The sequence below is a fragment of the Microtus oregoni genome, unplaced genomic scaffold (genome assembly GCF_018167655.1).
Source record: "Microtus oregoni isolate MIOR12 unplaced genomic scaffold, Mior012 000014F_ref0000157, whole genome shotgun sequence".
In the NCBI taxonomy this organism is placed as follows: domain Eukaryota; kingdom Metazoa; phylum Chordata; class Mammalia; order Rodentia; family Cricetidae; genus Microtus; species Microtus oregoni.
This window is the reverse complement of record NW_024543073.1, coordinates 38169240-38187523: the sequence shown is the minus strand read 5'-3', so window position 1 is coordinate 38187523 and position 18284 is coordinate 38169240.

Here is an 18284-nt window from a genome sequence, read left to right as displayed (position 1 = left end):
CACTTTATCAGCTCCTAGAGTTTTGATCCATTTAAACAAATAAAATTATTTTCTTAATCCATTGCAATGTCCAAAAGTGAATCCTAGTCTCCGCTTAAGTTATGGTCGGTAGATGTTAATAGGAGGAAACAACTGTTGTGTATTTACTTTCCTTAGTCTTTACTAGAATAATAACCATAAAAGGAGTCTTTGTGCTGGACTCCAAAACAAAGGTTTGTCGACTCTTGAGTGCTGGGATTAAAGGCGTGCGCCACCATCTCCTGGCGACTCTTGATAATAAATCCAAATGCCTTACCAATTTTTAGGATCAGCCACATCTCTGAGAACTTGAGACTTGAGGCCATTGTGAATGAAACTATTAACTGGAATTTTAACAACTAGAAATGAGCTTGATAAGTCACAAGGAAGTCTAAACAGACTCTCTCTTCTTTTTAGCACAGGATTTATTTTAAGCCTAATTGATGTGAGATTAGAATATTTTTAAAAACTATATATTTTACAAATAAAGATGAGAGAGCCAGAAAAGTGTTGTTTGGGGACCTGTCATTTAATAGATGCCTCACAGCTGTTCCGGGAGAACATTTTCACTTTGGAATTAGGATTTATCTGTGGTATGTCAAATCTCTGAGCCCAGCTGTACTCATTAGGAAATGTCCACCCTAGAAGGACTATAGTCCTGTTTAAAACAGCTGAGCACACCAGCCCAGATAATGCATGCAAAACTCCACCTCTGTCCATCACCGAGCTTCACATTACCTGGGATAATCTTTTCCATAGATAAGAGAGGATGGCTACATTAAACTCTAAACTCTTAGAAGTCCAAAAAGTAAAGATTAAGATAAAGAAGGTGAAAGAAAATTATGAAAAAAAAAAAGATTGCCCCCACACTTGAAAAAATGCAAAAGAAAGGAGACAGTGACCATAGGGCCCTTTGACAATAGGGCTGTATTCAGTGTGTACGACCCAGGACAGGGAAAGTGAGATAAGAAAAACCTGGTGTTTCCCTTCATGGTGCATGTCATGTTGGAGTGCACAACGTGTAAAACTTAACAGAAGAGACATGTATGATAAGTACAGTGAGCGACTCAAAAGCATTGCACCCAGCCCTGGCCAAAGTTCAGATTCCTAATATGCTGGGTACACAGACGAGCCCAGCACTCTAGTTACTGCAGGAGCTTTGAGCATTGACAAATATATCCAGCAGTGAACAGACGGAGAGCTGCAGCAGTGGGAGGCGCGGCTAAGAGAGCTGTAAGCTGGGTGTGGTGGTGCATACCTACCATTCCAACAAGGTCCAGGGAAAGGACTATAAGTTCCAGTCTAGCCTGAGATACTCTCAGAAACCAAAACAATAACAAAGACTTCGGTGTTAACAGAGTTGTATGCAAAATTAGCTTACGAAAATGTGGGGCTGATTAGGCAAATCCAAAACCCAGTGCAAGTCACCGGAAAGGACAGCGGGAGGCCTCAGGCAGCTGAGACCACAGACCGTGAACAGGATTTCTTCCTTGAGGATGTGTGTCAGCTCTGTCCTCATGGCCTTTCAACTGACTGAGTCAGGCTCCTATAGATAATCTAGGATAACCTCGGTTCCTAAAGCCAACAGAAGACGGACTAAAATCACGTCTACAAAACACCTTCAGAGCTTTACCTGGACTCTGCATACTAGCAGCTAGCTAAATTCACAGTTAAAGTGACCAAAATAATAAACCTGGGGACTATGTGTCTAACACCACCATATCCTAGCTGAACAACCAGAAAAAAAGTCTTTACATTTCTTTAAATCTGTATTTATTTGTAAAGTGAAGGCATTAATAGAGTAAATTTTCAACAGATATTACTTACCTTTACTATCTGAGTGATAGTAGAAAATCAACCCATTTCTCTGAGTTTCTGTAAAACCACCTATTTTCCTATAACTCAGGGATGTGAGGTATTTTTTTTTCTTAAAAGCATAGTGGCACTAGCACTCATGAGGATTAAATAAACATTCTTTTTTTAACGTGTGTGTGTGTGTGTTTGTAACATGTATACATGTGCCATAGAGGCTAAAAGAAACACGGTATTGAATTCCAGAGCTGGAATTCCAGGCAATTGTGAACCTCTCAGTATAGGTGCTAAGAACCAAACTAGTTACCTGGAAAAACAGTAAACAGTCTTAATTGCTGACATCTCTCCAGACCCAAGATGATTTTTTAATTGCTTCGGAGATGAGTTATTGACTGGAAAATCAAGACACACACATTTTCAAAAACAAGTTTTATAAAAGTTCAAACACTGATTACAATCACAGATTTTTAATGTTTTATTAGCATATATTAATTACTGTAATTGGTTCAATTATAGCATTTTCATACTTGTACATAAGTATATTTTGACTGTATTCATTTTAAAAATTTTTCAATGATTTTATTGAGTTATACATTTTTCTCTGCTCCCCTTCCTTCCCCTCCCTTTCTACCCTCTCCCATGGTCCCCATGCTCCCAATTTACTCAGGAGATCTTGTCTTCTTCTACTTCTCATGTAGATTAGATCCATGTATGTCTCTTTTAAGGTCCTCACTGTTGTCTAGGTTCTCTGAGATTGTAAATTATAGGCTAGTTGTCTTTGATTTATGTCTAAAAGCTATTTATGAGTGAGTACATATGATATTTGTCTTTCTGGATCTGAGTTACCTCACTCAATATGATGTTTTCTAGATCCATCCATTTGCCTGCAAATTTCAAGATGTAATTTTTTTTTCTGCTGTGTAGTGCTCCATTGTGTAAATGTACCACATTTTCCTTTTCCTTTCTTTGGTCGAGGGGCATTTTAGGTTGTTTCCAGGTTCTAGTTATGACAAACAATACTGCTATGAACATAGTTGAGCACATGTCCTTGTGGTATGACTGATCATCCTTTGGGTATATACCCAAAAGTGGTATTGCTAGGTCTTGAGGAAGGTTGTTTCCTAATTTTCTGAGAGATCACCACACTAACATCCAAAGGAGCTGTACTAATTTGACTGTTCCCTGTACCCCACATCCTCCCCAACATAAGTTGTTATCAGTGTTTTTTATCTTGGCCATTCTTAGTTGTTTTCATTTGCATTTCTCTGATGGCTAAGGATGTTGAACATTTCCTTAAGTGACTTTCAGCCATTTTAGATTCCTCTATTGAAGGTCTATACCCCATTTTTTTACTGAATTATTTGTTCTTTTGATGGCCAATTTTTTGAGTTCTTTGTATATTTTGGAGATCAGCCCTCTGTCTGATATGGGGTTGGTGAAGAACTTTTCCCATTCCATAGGCTGTCATTTTGTATTTTAACTATATTCATACATACAGCTGGTAATCTTCTCCTTCGCCCCTCCTACTCCTGTTAACCCCCTTTTCTAATTTAGCTCCTTTCCTCTCTCTCTCTCTCTTCTGTGTGTGTGTGTAAATGTGTGTACGTTTGTGTGTGTATGTGTGTGTACGTTTGTGTGTGAATGTGTGTGTGTGTTAGTGCACATGCAGACACATGCATAAACTCTCCCCTGTGTAATTCAGTGAATTTCATTAGGATTGCTTACAAGAATGTGACTGTATTGGTTTATAGGAAGATGGACACCTTATCAGTAATTATAGCACCAAGAAAGTATCTTTGCCTCTCCCATTCTTATCTATATATTAATCCTCCATGACAGGGTTTTGATGGGGCCAATCTTATGAAGATCTTGTGCAGATAGTCATAGTTCCTGTGAATTCCAGAGTCCCACATTCATGTGATGCATAGAAGTCAGCTTTCACATCCTTCCCTACCTCCTCCTTTCACTTTTACATTCTTTTCTTCTGCAATGTTCTCCTTACCTTGGAGGACATGATACATAAGCATCACGTGTGAACAGGCATTCACAGTCATTTGCTCTGGGTCTTTTGGTTGGTTATGAGTATCTGAAGTCACCAGTGACTAATTCAGAAAAAGCTTCTCTAACCAAAGCTGAGAGCAGCACTATTCTGTGGCCATGGTTATGTAGAAAGCAATTTGACAAGCACATTGTCTCATTGGAAGTCTGTTGGATGCTTTCCTGTGTAAAATCTTAACTTTCCCTTCCAATTGGAAAGGGAATCTGTCAGATATTTGCAATACCTTTTCTAAATTAACAATCCCTTATTATTTTATGAAGGACAGTTTAGCAGTAACTATCAAAATTTGATATTTGAACATTTCTTATCCTAGGTAACTTTTCCTACAAATATTCTTACATATATCTTTATACATTATTAAAACAAATATGGAAAACAAGTCAAGTACTGATCAGTGGATGAGTGGATTCCTTCATGATTCTATCTAATATAATATCACTGTGGTGGTTTGAATGTAATTTGCCCCCAGAATCTCATAGGGAGTGACAGTATTAGGAGGTATGACTTTGTTGGAGTAAGTATACCGTTGTTGGAGGAAGTGAGTCACTATAAGGGTGGACTTTGATGTTTCCTATGCTCAGGATACTCCCCAATGTTTTAGTCAACTTCCTTGCCTTCAAGCCAAGATGTAGTACTCTCAGCTCCAACACCACATCTGTCTGCATGCTGCCATGCTCTCCATCATGATAATAATGGACTGAACCTCTGAAACTGTAAGTGAGCCACACCAATTAAATTTTCTTTATAAGAGTTACTGTGGTGTCTCTTCACAGCAATAAAAACACTAAATAAGACAATCACACAGCTACAAAAGCAAAAAACTAAGAATGTTTTCTATGTAGTGTTATGTGTGGAAGTATTACAAAAACATTATAAATAAAGCAACTTGGAGGAAAAAAGAGTGAAGACGATATATTCTTCCTGCATATCTGTTGGAGGCTATGGGATTGCAATAGGTGACAACTAGTGTTCAGATGTCAACCCACCAAAGGAATGATTCTCTAATGGAGGAGAACCCCATCCAGGCAAGGCCTGTGGGACCACTGACTCTGGAAACTGTTGCTCCTGTCTGTAACTTTACTTATGCGAAAGCAGTTTTGATGCCCCCTCAATACCTGCATTGTAGTGTGTTATCTCATGTGATGTATATATGTAATCTTATGATTGCATCTCAACTCTATGGGCACATATGTCCATGTATGGTCAGGAAGATGACTTCTCATTAAGCTGTATATTTTTGATATATAGAAAATATACTGGCATATGTTTGATAACTATAGATCTATTGCCCCATGAGGATTGTAAGATACTTAAAAGACTATTTTTCCTTTTTAGTCAAGCTACACACAGTTATCTCATTTTTACCTCAGAGCAAGTTAAAACTTGACTAAATGTTTCTATATATGAATCATAAGTGAAAAAGCTTTACAGATATGCACAAGGTCAAAGTCGCAGATGTCTAATCAAAGTTATTAACCCAAAGTAGCCTAAAAATATCAGGCCAGTTCTTCACTTGCCAAGTCTGACTGGTAAGATCTTTCTGCAGCTTGTCTCAATCAGCCTCTGCTCAGAGTCTTACATTTGAAACCTTGAAACTTTGCATTGCCATGGTAAATGTCTCAGCTCCTTATCATTTACCCAGGAATGTCCTATAACCAATGAGATGTAACTCTTTTAGCTCTTTTTCTTACTGCCTCAAGGTCCTGGAAAAATGTATTTAAACTAGGTGAACATAAAATTAAGAGAATTAGAACAGAGAATTGAACAGAAAATTATAACCAAAGATTTAGAACTATAAAATTAAAACTAAAGAATTAGAGCTAGAGAATTATAGACAATTGGGACAAGAGAATTAGAATGAAGAATAAAAGAAAATGACCCTCAGATTGTGTATAAAGACATTATAGAAATATTTCAATCTTTGCTCCTGAGAAGTCCTCTCTGAGTTACCCTGGGTAGTGGCTTGGGAACCAGACTTTCAGACCACTAAACATATCGTGTGTGTGTGTGTGTGTGTGTGTGTGAGAGAGAGAGAGAGAGAGAGAGAGAGAGAGAGAGAGAGAGATTATATATTCATGTAAGTTTGTATTGCTATAAAGAAAGAAAAATACATATCAAATCAACAAGGAAAGCAATTATTCTGTTGGTACACTGGATGGAACCTGGGTTTTAAGGAGCAGGATGCACAGCTAAGCATCTCATTGTGTATCTTTCTATAATTATATCTGTGGGTGCTATCATGTTGATCAGTTATCACAAAATGCTGTCTTAGGCCACATTAGATTTAATAATTATTTATCTTTCCAGCACAGGTCAGCTAATCAAGCTGGGCCCAGAGAAGAGACTTGGCTTCAGCTTTTAGTGCTCCAGTTTCCATTTAGACATGCAGATGTACTTCCTATGTCACTCTCCTGAGCCTACAGAAACAGAAATACACAGTGGTAAAAGAAGTCTGCAAAACCTCTAAAGAAAGAGGCTGAAAATGGCACAGTTGCTGCTTCTATGCATTAGCCAGAGACAGGCAGTTTGACCAAACACACCCTGACTACAACAAAAACATAGCAAGAACCAGGATGCAGGGGGGAGCCCATGATTCACTTTAGGACAGAGCATCTCAAAATACTTTAAACGTGGAACTGTGAGTCATAGGTGCAGCAAGATTTAGGAATTATTTTTTTAAAAGATCAAGCATTCTATGAATACATTTGTGCTATCAGTGTCTATGGATCATGGGTAGATTAGAATGAAAAAAAAAATACATCTTTATGAGTTCATAGGACAGGAAGAATTCTAGACCAGACTTTACCCAAAACTGTTTACATAGGAGGTAATAAAGCCTTAAATAAGCTTAGGACAAATTAAAAGCTGAATAATCTGAGAAACAAGAAGCTCTGAAGAGGAATTGTTAATCTCAGAACATAATTATTTATTTAGGGTAAAAAAAAAGTCAAAAAAGGAAAAAATTACATTATAAGAATGTGATTAAGACCTAGGACAGAGAGGGCCTGAGGAAACAACTTCCACCAGGAGCAGAAGCCAGGAGCAAGCCCAGTCCCATGATACTAGTGGACCAAAACTAAGCCAGCGACCAGATCCAGAGTCATCAATCTCTACCAGAACAAGTACAGGGGAGTAACTGCTGAGCGAGTGAGCCAGAGACCGCTGAGAGTCCAGAAGTGAATCTGGGACCTTCAAGGGAGTAGACCTAAGCCAGGACCCCAGTAGGTCTGGGCATGAGTCTAGGACTTCCAGGAACTAGGCCTGAACCAGGATCCCTGCCAGTCTGGGTGTGAGTGAACCTGGGTCCTCTGAGGGAATAGGCAGGAACCAGAGATCTTGGTGGGGACAGGTATGAGTCTGGGTCCTTAGAGGGAGTAGGCCTGAGCCAGGACCTCTTTGAGTTTAGGCATTGGTCTGGGACATCAAAGGGAATAGGCAGTAACCTGGAACCTCTGCAGGTCTGAGCGTGAGTCTGGGACCTCTGAGGGAGTAAGCAAGTCTTCTATGGGTTCAAGTGTACCCAAGTCTGGGACCTCTGAGGCAGTAGACCAGAGCCAGAAACCTTTCCAGGTCTAACTCCAATGCAGGGACTTCTGCAGGAGGGGTTCCAGACCAGGATTAGAGAAACAGGACAAAGCTGGCAACCTAGGGCAAAGTAGGCCTGAGACAGCAAACTCCAAGGGAGCAGAGAAAAGCACAGGAGCACTGAGATATCTCCAGGAACACAGAGTAACCAACGGGGTAACTAGAACTGTGACACTGACTATACCACAGGAAACAACCATCTGCGCTTTGGATTTACTGGCACCTAGAAGATTATTCAACAGAATCTCAGACAACCCCAACCACACCTATTAGAGGAAAAGATGAATAGAAAAGGTAAGAACACACGCAACATCACAAAGAGCAACACAACACCAGGAAAACCTAAAGACCCTCCAACAGAAAGACCTGAACAACCAAATACGGATGAAGCAGAAAAACATGACTTACAAAATAACTTCAATAGAATGTTTAAAACTCTAAAAAAGGAAATGAGAAATTGCCTTGGAGAGATGGAGGAAAAAAGTAAAAAATTGAAAGATATCAGCAAATCACTTAAAGAAAACCAAGATAAAGAAATCAAACAAATGAAAGAAACTATTCAGGATTTGAAAACTGCAATAGAGGCAATAAAGAAAATACAAACCAAGGGAATTATAGAAACAGAAATCATGAGAAAACGATCAGGAACCACAAACTCAAGCATGAATAGCAGAATACAAGAGATGGAAGAGAGAATCTGAAGTGCTGAGGATACAATAGAGGAAATAGACTCATCAGTTAAAGAAAACATTAAATATAACAAGAGCTTAACCCAAAATATCTAGGAAATATGGGACACCATGAAAAGGCTAAATCTAAGAATAATAGGTATAGAAGAAGGAGAAGTTCAACTCAAAAGCACAGAAAATATGTTTAACAAAATCATAGAAGAAAACTTTTCAAACCTAAAAAAAGATATGTCTATGAAGATATAAGAAACTTACAGAATACCTAATAGACTGGATCCGAATAAAAAAGTCCTCTCATGGGCTGGAGAGATGGCTCAGTGGTTACGAGCATTGCCTGCTCTTCCAAAGGTCCTGAGTTCAATTCCCAGCAACCACATGGTTGCTCACAACCATCTGTAATGAGGTCTGGTGCCCTCTTCTGGCCATACACACAGACAGAATATTGTATACATAATAAATAAATAAATATAAATATTTTAAAGAAAAGTCCTCTCACCACATAATAATCAAAATACTAAACATACAGAGTAAAGAAAGAATATTAAGAGCTGCAAAGAAAAAAGGCCAAGTAACATATAAAGGTAGACCTATCAGAATTACACCTGACTTCTCATTGGAAACAATAAAAGCCAGAAGGTCATGGTCAAGTATTATGCAGACATTAAGAGACTGCAGATGCCAGCCCAGACTACTATACCCAGCAAAAATTTCAATCACCATAGAAGGACAAAACAAAATATTCCATGACAAATCTAGATTTTAGCAATACCTAGCCACAAATCCAGCCCTACACAAAATACTAGAAGGAAAACTCCAACCCAAGAATGATGGCGACACCAACAAAAACACAGACAATTGATGATCTCATAGCAGCAAATTCCAACGAAAGGGAAAACGTACAAATTAACATCACCAACAATGAAAACTAATTAACGGAGATTGCAATCACTGATCATTAATATCCCTTAATGTACATGGACTCAACTCATCTATAAAAAGGCACAGGCTAACAGATTGGATACAAAAACAGAATTCATTTTTCTTGTACATACAAGAAACACACCTCAACCTCAAAGACAGACATCACCTCAGAGTAAAGGGTTGGGAAAAAATATACCAATCAATAGGACCTAAGAAACAAGCAGGTGTAGCTATCCTAATATCTAACAAAACAGACTTCAAGATAAAATCAGTCAAAAGAGACAAAGAAGGTCATTTCATATTAGTCACAGGAAAAATTGATCAAGAGGAAATTTCAATACTGAACATCTATGCTCCAAATACAAGGGCACTCTCATATGTGAAAGAAACACTTATAAAGCTTAAATCATATATTAAGCCCCACACACTAATAGTGGGAGACTTCAATACTCCCCTCTCACAGGTCAATCAGCCAAAAACAGAGAAATAAGAGAACTAACAGATGTTATGACTCAAATAGACTCAACAGACATCTATAGAATATTCCAACCAAACAGAAAAGAATATATGTTCTTCTCAGCACCTCATGGAACCTTCTCAAAAATTGACCACATACTCGGTAACAAAACAAACCTCAACAAATACAAAAAAAAAAAAAAAAAAAAAGGAATAACCCAATGTACCTTTTCAGATCACCATGGTATAAAACTAGAAGTCAACAGCAATACTAATTCCGGAAAACTGAGAAACACATGGGAATTAAACAATGCTCAACTGAATCATCAATGGGTCAAGGAAAAAATATAGGGAGAAATTAAAGACTTCCTAAAATTCAGTGAAAATGACCACACAACATATCCAAATTTATGGGACACAATGAAAGCAGTGTTAAGAGGAAAGTTCATAGCATTAAACGCCTACATAAAGAAGCTGGGAAAAATCCACACTAGTGAACTAACAGAACATTTGAAAACTTTAGAACAAAAAGAAGCAAACTCACCTAAAAGAACTAGACGGCAGGAAATAATCTAAGTGAGAGCTGAAATCAACAAAATAGAAACAAAGAAAACAATATAAAGAATCAATGAGACAAAGAGTTGGTTCTTCAAGAAAATCAACAAAATAGACAAACCTTATTCCACACTAACCAAAAGGCAGAGAGAGAATATCCAAATTAACAAAATCAGAAATGAAAATGGGGACATAACAACAGACATGGAGGAAATACACAGGATCATCAGGTCATATTTTGAAAACCTATACTCCACAAAATTGGAAAACTTAAAGGAAATGGACAACTTTCTGGATAAATATTACTTAACAAAATTAAATCAAAACCAGATAAGCAAATTAAACAGACCCATAACTGCTGAAGAAATAGAAAAAGTCATCAAAAGTCTCCCAACCTAAAAAAGCCCAGGACCAGATAATTTCATCTCAGTATTCTATAAGACTTTCAAAGAAGAACTAGGCTGTTTGGATGTTCACCTTACTAGACCAGGAAGGAGGTGGGAGGTCCTTGGACTCCCCACAGGGCAGGGAACCCTGACTGCTCTTCGGGCTGATGAGGGAGGGGGAGTTGATTGGGGGAGAAGGAGGGAAATGGGAGGTGGTGGCGGGGAGGAGACAGAAATCTTTAATAAATAAATAATAAAATTTTTAAAAAAATCAAAGAAGAACTAATAGCAATACTCCTCAAATTATTCCACACAATACTAACAGAAGGAACATTGCCAAACTCTTTTTATGAGGCTACAAGTACCCTGATACCCAAACCACAGAAAGACATTACTAAGAAAAAGAATTACAGACCAATCTCACTCATGAACATTGATGCAAAAATTCTAGATAAAATACTGGCAAATCGAATCAGAACACATCAGAACCATCACCCACCATGATCAAGTCGACTTCATCCCAGAGATGCAGGGATGGTTCAACATACAAAAATCTGTCAATGTAATCCATCTTATAAACAAGCTGAAAAATAAAAACCACGTGATCATCTCATTAGATGCCAAAAAAAAGCTTTTGACAAAATACAACATCTCTTCATGATAAAGGTCTTGGGGAGATTGGAGATACAAGGGACATACCTAAACATAATTAAGGCAATATACAACAAGCCAACAGCCAACATAAAACTAAATGGAGAGAACAAGACAAGGTTGTCCACTCTCTCCATATTTATTCAATATATTTCTTGAGGCCCTAGCTAGAGCAATAAGACACCAAAGGGAAATCAAGGGGATACAAATTGGAAAAGAAGTCAAACTCTCACTGTTTGCTGATGAGATAATAGTTTACATAAGCAATCCCAAAAATTATACCAAGGAACTTCTACAATTCATAAACACTTTCAGTAATGTAGCAGGATACAAGATTAACTCAAAAAAAATCAGTAGCCTTTCTGCACACAGATGATAAAAGGGCTAGGAAAGAAATCAGAGAATCAATACACTTCACAATAGCCACAAATAGCATAAAATATCTTGGAGTAGCTCTAACCAAACAAGTGGAAGACTTGTATGACAAGAACTTTAAGTCTTTGAAGAACGAAATTGAAGAAGACACCAGAAAGTGGAAAGACCTCCCATGCTCTTGGGTAGGCAGAATTAATATAGTAAAAATGGCAATCTTACTGAAAGCAATCTACAGATTCAACACAATGCCCAGCAAAATTCTACAAAGACATCGAAAGAACAATACTCAGCTTCATTTGGAAAAGCAAAAAAAAAAAAAAAAAAAAAAACCCAGGATAACCAAAACAATCCTGTACAATTAAAGAACTTCTGGAGGCATCAGAATCCCTGACTTCAAACTCTACTACAGAACTACAGTACTGAAAACAACCTGGTATTGGCATAAGAACAGACAGGAGTGTTGTATTAAGGAGTTGCGGGGCTGCGTCCCCGGCACCCGGCTGCCCACATGGCTAGCTCTAGCTTATGCCCCGAAATAATTACATGGAAACTGTATTCTTTTAAACACTGCTGGGCCCCTTTCTATCTAGCCTCTTCTAGGCTAATTCTCACACCTGGACTAGCCCATTTCTTATAATCTATGTAGCCCAAGAGCTGGCTTACCAGGAATGATCTTAACCTGCATCTGCCTGGAGTGGGAGAATCATGGCGACTGCCTGACTCAGCTTCTTTCTCCCAGTCTTCTGTTCTGTTTACTCCACCCACCTATGTTTTAACCTATGAGGGCCAAGCAGTTTCTTTATTGCTTAACCAATGAAATCAACAGATAGAAAGATGACCCTCCTCCATCACAGGAGGACCAATGGAACCTAATAGAAGACCCAGATATCAATCCACACATCTTCGAACACCTGATTTTTGACAAAGAAGCAAAAAAATATCAAATGGGAAAAACAAGTGGTGCTGGCATAACTGGATATCAACATGTAGAAGAATGAAAATAGACCCATATCTATGAGCATGCACAAAACTCAAGTCCAACATCTCTTCAAAGACCTCAACATAAAGCCAGCCACACTGAACCTTATAGAAGAGAAAGTGGGAAGTACACTTGAATGCATTGGCACAGAAGACCACTTCCTAACCCCAGCAGCACAGACAATGAGAGAAATAATTAATAAATGGGACCTCCTGAAACTGAAAAGCTTCTGTAAAGCAAAGGACACAGTCAACAAGACAAAACAATATCCCTACAGAATGGGAAAAGATCTTCACTAACCCCACATCAGACAGAGAACTGATCTCTAAAATATACAAAGAACTCAAGAAATTGGACACCAAAAAAAATCACATAATCCAATAAAAAAAATAGAATACAGACCTAAATAGAGAACTGTTAACAGAGGAATCTAAAATGACTGAAAGACACTTAAGGAAATGTTCACCATCCTCAGTCATCAGAGAAATGCAAATCAAAAAATCTCTAAGATTCCATCTTACATCCGTAAGAATGGCCAAGATCAAAAACACTGATGACAACTTATGATGGAGAGGATGTGGCGAAAAGGAAACACTTCTGCATTGCTGGTGGGAATGCAAGCTGGTACAACCCCTTTGGATGTCAGTGTGGCAATTTCTCAGAAAATTAGGAAACAACCTTCCTCAAGACTCAGTAATGCCACTTTGGACTATATATCCAAAGGATGCTCAATCGTGCCCTAAGGACATGTGCTCAACTATGTTTAAAGCAGGTTTGTTTGTCATAGCCAGAACCTGGAAACAACCTAAATGTCCCTCGACCGAAGAATGGATAAGGAAAATGTGGTACATTTACTCAATGGAGTACTACACAGAAGAAAAAAAAATAACGACATCTTGAATTTTTCAGGAAAATGGATGGAGGTAGAAAACATCATATTGAGTGAGGTAACCCAGACATAGAAAGACAACTATCCCCTGTACTCACTCATTGTTGGTTTTTAAACATAAAGCAAAGAAAACCAGCCTACAAACCACAATCCCAGAGAACTTAGGCAACAATAAGGACACTGAGAGAAACTTACATAGATCTGATCTACATGGGAATTAGAAAGTAAAAAAAGACAAGATCTCCTGCATAAATTGGGAGCATGGGGACCTTGGGGTAGGTTGAAGGAGGGAGAGGAGAGGCAGGGAGGGAGCAGAGAAAAGTGTAGAGCTCAATAAAAATCAATAAAAATGGGAAAAAATACCAAAAATAGAAAAATTAAAAGAATATGATTAAATACATAATATAAAATTGTTTAGTTTATTAAATACAAATAAATGGGGTATCCTGGGAAATAAAGGACTTTCTTTCTCCCACCCCTGTGTGTGTGTGTGTCTGTGTCTGTCTGTCTTTCTGTCTAAAGAAAGTTTAGCAAATTTATTTTGCATTTCAGAAACCAATATCCAAATAACATAACAAATCCAGACATCATGACAAACTCAGTAAACTCTGAAAGTAACACACAATTTACTGAATTATTTTGAAAATAAGAAATAATAAAGATTCTGAGCTTAACAAAGAGAATAGCATCCTGAGAAAGTGTTCTTGTTCTGAGAATACAATTATTTTCTGGTACCTCAAAGTAGTGGCTATTTTACTGAGGGCTAGCAATGTTCCTATAAGAATCTTGGAAATAAAGGTAAGATAGTACATTTTAGACCTTTTCTCTCTCTTCCTCTCTCCCTCTTCCCTCCTTCCTCTTCTTTCCTCCTCCTGGTTCTCCTCCTCTCCTTCTCTTCATCCTCCTTCTCTTTTTGTATAATGGGAACAAGGCTATGGCATCAAAGGTGCTTTGAAAGTGCTCAGAAAAAAAAAAAAGAACAAAAAACTCACACTTTGTAGTGAAGGAGTGGGTGTCGGAGATTCCGGTCCATGGTCAGATAACTGCACTGCTTCTGGCCCGAAAGAAGGCAAGAGCATGTTGGTAGCAACACTTCGCTTGAGCACTCAGGACACAGGCCAACTTCATTGCATACACTTTCATGCCTATGGACTTGGTAATCATGTTACTAAGCAATGTTTTGGTTTAAATTGAAGTCAAATTTAAACCCATGTAAAGCAAAGGGGAAATTTATTAGCTTACATGATCAAAAATTCACTGTAAGCAGAGATACAAATGGAATGAGACAATGAAGCAATATTACCTAAGTTTTCTCTCTTTTACTCCATCTCACAACACGGTTTTCCTCTGTGTAACTTTAAGGTCCTTGGCCCAGTGATGGCAAGAAAATCCTTGGTCTGTTTCTTGTTGGTCTGCAATAAGCCACATGTTCATCTCAGACCTAGGCAGTATGGTCAGCAGGATGTAACTCTCTAGCCTTCCTCACTGGAAGACACGATATTAAAAGCAAACAAAATGACAATGAATTTGAAAGAGGATGGGGTAGGGTAACCTGAAAAATGAAAAAAAGAATTTTTTAAAAAAGATCTGTTTGAAAAGTTTTCCCCTACAGCCATTGATGAAGTAAGTCTCTCTTCAAAGGCTAGTCTTCCTCACTAGACTGAGTAGTAGGGAAGGGAATGGTGACTGTTTAAGGGAAGGAGGGAAACAGACGCCAGGGAAAAGAACAACATATATGTCTAAGTACTTACCTAGGCTGACAAAATCTGAGCATGGGGAAATGAAAGGATAAATAAAAATTTATGGAAACCTCCAAAGTAATCTAATTTTATTTGGTTTTATGGTCCTAGGTCCAAAGGAAGTTCAACAGTAATATCATCCCTATTCCATTTATAAAGAGTCTACTTCTGTTGTATTTATAATGAATTCAATATGATGTTTGAAACATAGCAGATGTCCCGTATCTTAACAAACCCGGGCTGCTATATTAAAATACCATAAACTGGGTAGATTAATTAACAGAAATTTGTCATAGTCCTAGAGTCTAGAAAGTCAAGGATCAAGAAACCAGCAGATTCAGCTCTTGGCTATGGACCCTCTCCCTGGCTTGGTGACAATCATCTTCTACTTTCTGCTCACACATCTATCCCTTGGTGTGCAGCTATGGGAAGAGTGGAAAGATGCTGGTTGTTTTCTTCCTCTTCAGAGTACTAAGGCCCCTTTTAAAAGTCTGCCTTCATAATTGCTTCTAAACCTAGTGATTTCCCCAAAGACCCCAGGCCCAATGTCATTGCATTGGAGGTGAAAGCCTCAACATATAAATGCTGGTGGAGTGGCAATTAGACATTCTGTCCTTAACTATAACAAGCTAGTTCAAAAATCAAGGAAAGAAAAAAAAAACGTATGTTTATCTAACTATTGATGAAATGATGAAAATCAATAAAACCAAAGGTGGTCAATCCAGTTTGTACCCAGAAATAGAAGCTCAATCTGCATGTACAGTAAGAACTCACTTTGTACTACCCCTAAAATCCAACTAGTGCAACATCCCACAAGGAAATATTGGGAAAAAGCAGGAAAATTCCTCACAGTGTCTCACTACGGAACTACACTATGTCCCATACAAGCACAAGAGATTAAATTTGATAGAAACATATGGGTCAATTAATTGAAGAATATGATTTTAAAACCACCTTTTAAAACCCACAAGAATATCTGATAATAATGTGATTGGGGGAAACTGTAAGTACAAGATTTAACATGGGTGATGCCAAAAAAGACAAGAAAATTATAGTGTATTATGCCAATTAGGGCTTTTACAATACATTCTTTTTTTTTTTTTACAATACATTCTTACAGCTTCAATATTTAGCTACTCTGGGCTCTCATTTCCATTTGCTAGTTCTGCCAAGAGAAAAGAGAATATGTGAGGTGTTTCCTGAAAGTTCTACTACTTAAACATATAAAGGGGACTCAGAACCACATGGAATAAGGAAATCAGCAAAACTGCCTCTAAAAGGTGCTAGAGTGCACTGCGTGTTCAGCATGGTTGAGTTTCATTGGGCTTTTCATTTGTGTCTGTATTGATGACAGCAAGAAGAGGCATCGCAGATCTCTGAAATCCAAGGATAACGTTATACTCCTAGTCTCATCATCAGTATCCTCCTTCACTGCGCCAGCAGGCCATCGCTAATAAGAACAGGCAAGAAACCAGACTCTACAGGCCACAGAGAGCACATTTCGCAGATATGGCTGAACCCTTCTCAAGTTCATTGCCATGCCCTCCCCAACCACTATGACAGAACTAAGGGGGTTTAAGATACTGGAATGGGACTGGAGATGGGAAAATGAATAGTTATGACCCAAGGTTATATTAATCCACTAATGGGAAAAATGTCTGCCAATTAATTAAGCATAGATATTATTTTTAAAGCCTATGTTTCTGTGAAAAATAAGAATTTAACATTGGAAATATTGACTAATTTGAAATATATGTGTATAGGCAATATGTATTAAGAATATAATACATATTAATGTTCTTTAAATTTATTGTGTTAAATTTAATGCATCATGTGCTGTGTGCATCATACTGTTTCATTTTCTTGTTTCTCTGACTTTAAAAAAACAACTGTATTCTTTTGTGGTTGTTGTGAGATAACAGCTGAGCCATCATCTCTCCAATTCTTTTTTATAACAGTTTAGAAATTACAGTAAAATTGTGGAGAGTATGCCCCATATACTCCATATCAATTTTTCTATATATCTATTTTTCCTATTGTTAATATTTTTAAATAGTTTGTTTTATATTGAACAACTTCAACTTTACCTTCATTTTAAATTTAATCAAAATAACTGATATAACTGTTGACATAATCAAACAGTACCAGAATCTGGTACTTTCATTTATCCGTCTCTAGGCATCCTTCCCATGGCTAACCAATTTTATCAGTATCAGTACCTCTTCTAGTTATTAAGCTGTTTTAAATTATATGTATACTAAAATTCCTTAATTCACTGGTGCTCCAGGTTCTCATACTCTTTGGCACGCACCATGAGACTCACCACACTGCCGTCACTTCGGAGTGGCACAGCCTCATGAAATTTCTGGTCTCCTGCTTCAGTTGGTCACTTGTAGCCCAGTAGACCTGATGCTCTGTGACATTTTCTTGAAGATCTTTGTGTTGAATCCCTGTGTCTTGAGCAGAGGACTTGGTCTTTCTTAAGTCGTTGGTTTCTGTGCATTTCAAAGAACAGCTTCAAAGATATTTGACAAGCTTTCTCATCTGAAACTATCTTCATTCTGTCCTTGCAATTGAATTACGGATTGTTGAATTCTTGTTGGAAACCACTTTGTTATATGGCGCTACTGCTCTGTTCTGTCTTGTATTTTCAATGTTTTCAGTAACATGATCTGTCCTCTTACCTATCACACTGACCTGGTCTATCTGAAAGCTCGCTGCCTCTCTCTCTGCTCCTAAAGGACTGAAACGTCATGAAGCTCTGTCCTACAATGTCTTTTCAGTCACTGCCATGAGGATCCAGTGTGTCACTTCCAACTGGATTGCTGTTCCATCCTTCCTCCCTCCTGTCTATGACTATGAAATAAAATTGTAGAAGGGATAGCACTTCCAGCCAAATAATAAAGTTATGTGAAGAAAGCCTAATCACCTGAGCTGGTTATCAGCTTTCTCATCTGCATCCACACAGGTCAACTTACATTTTATTACTTGTCCTTGACAGGCAAAGATTTCTAAAATGTTATATTTAGAAGTTCATTGGATCTGTACATATGACATGGTTTGGGGTACTAAAAGTGGTTGTTATCCTAATTGGTAAGGATAAAAACATTGTATATACACTTGCTATTAAAAATACATGAGTGTAATTCTTTCCTTCATATGTTCCACAA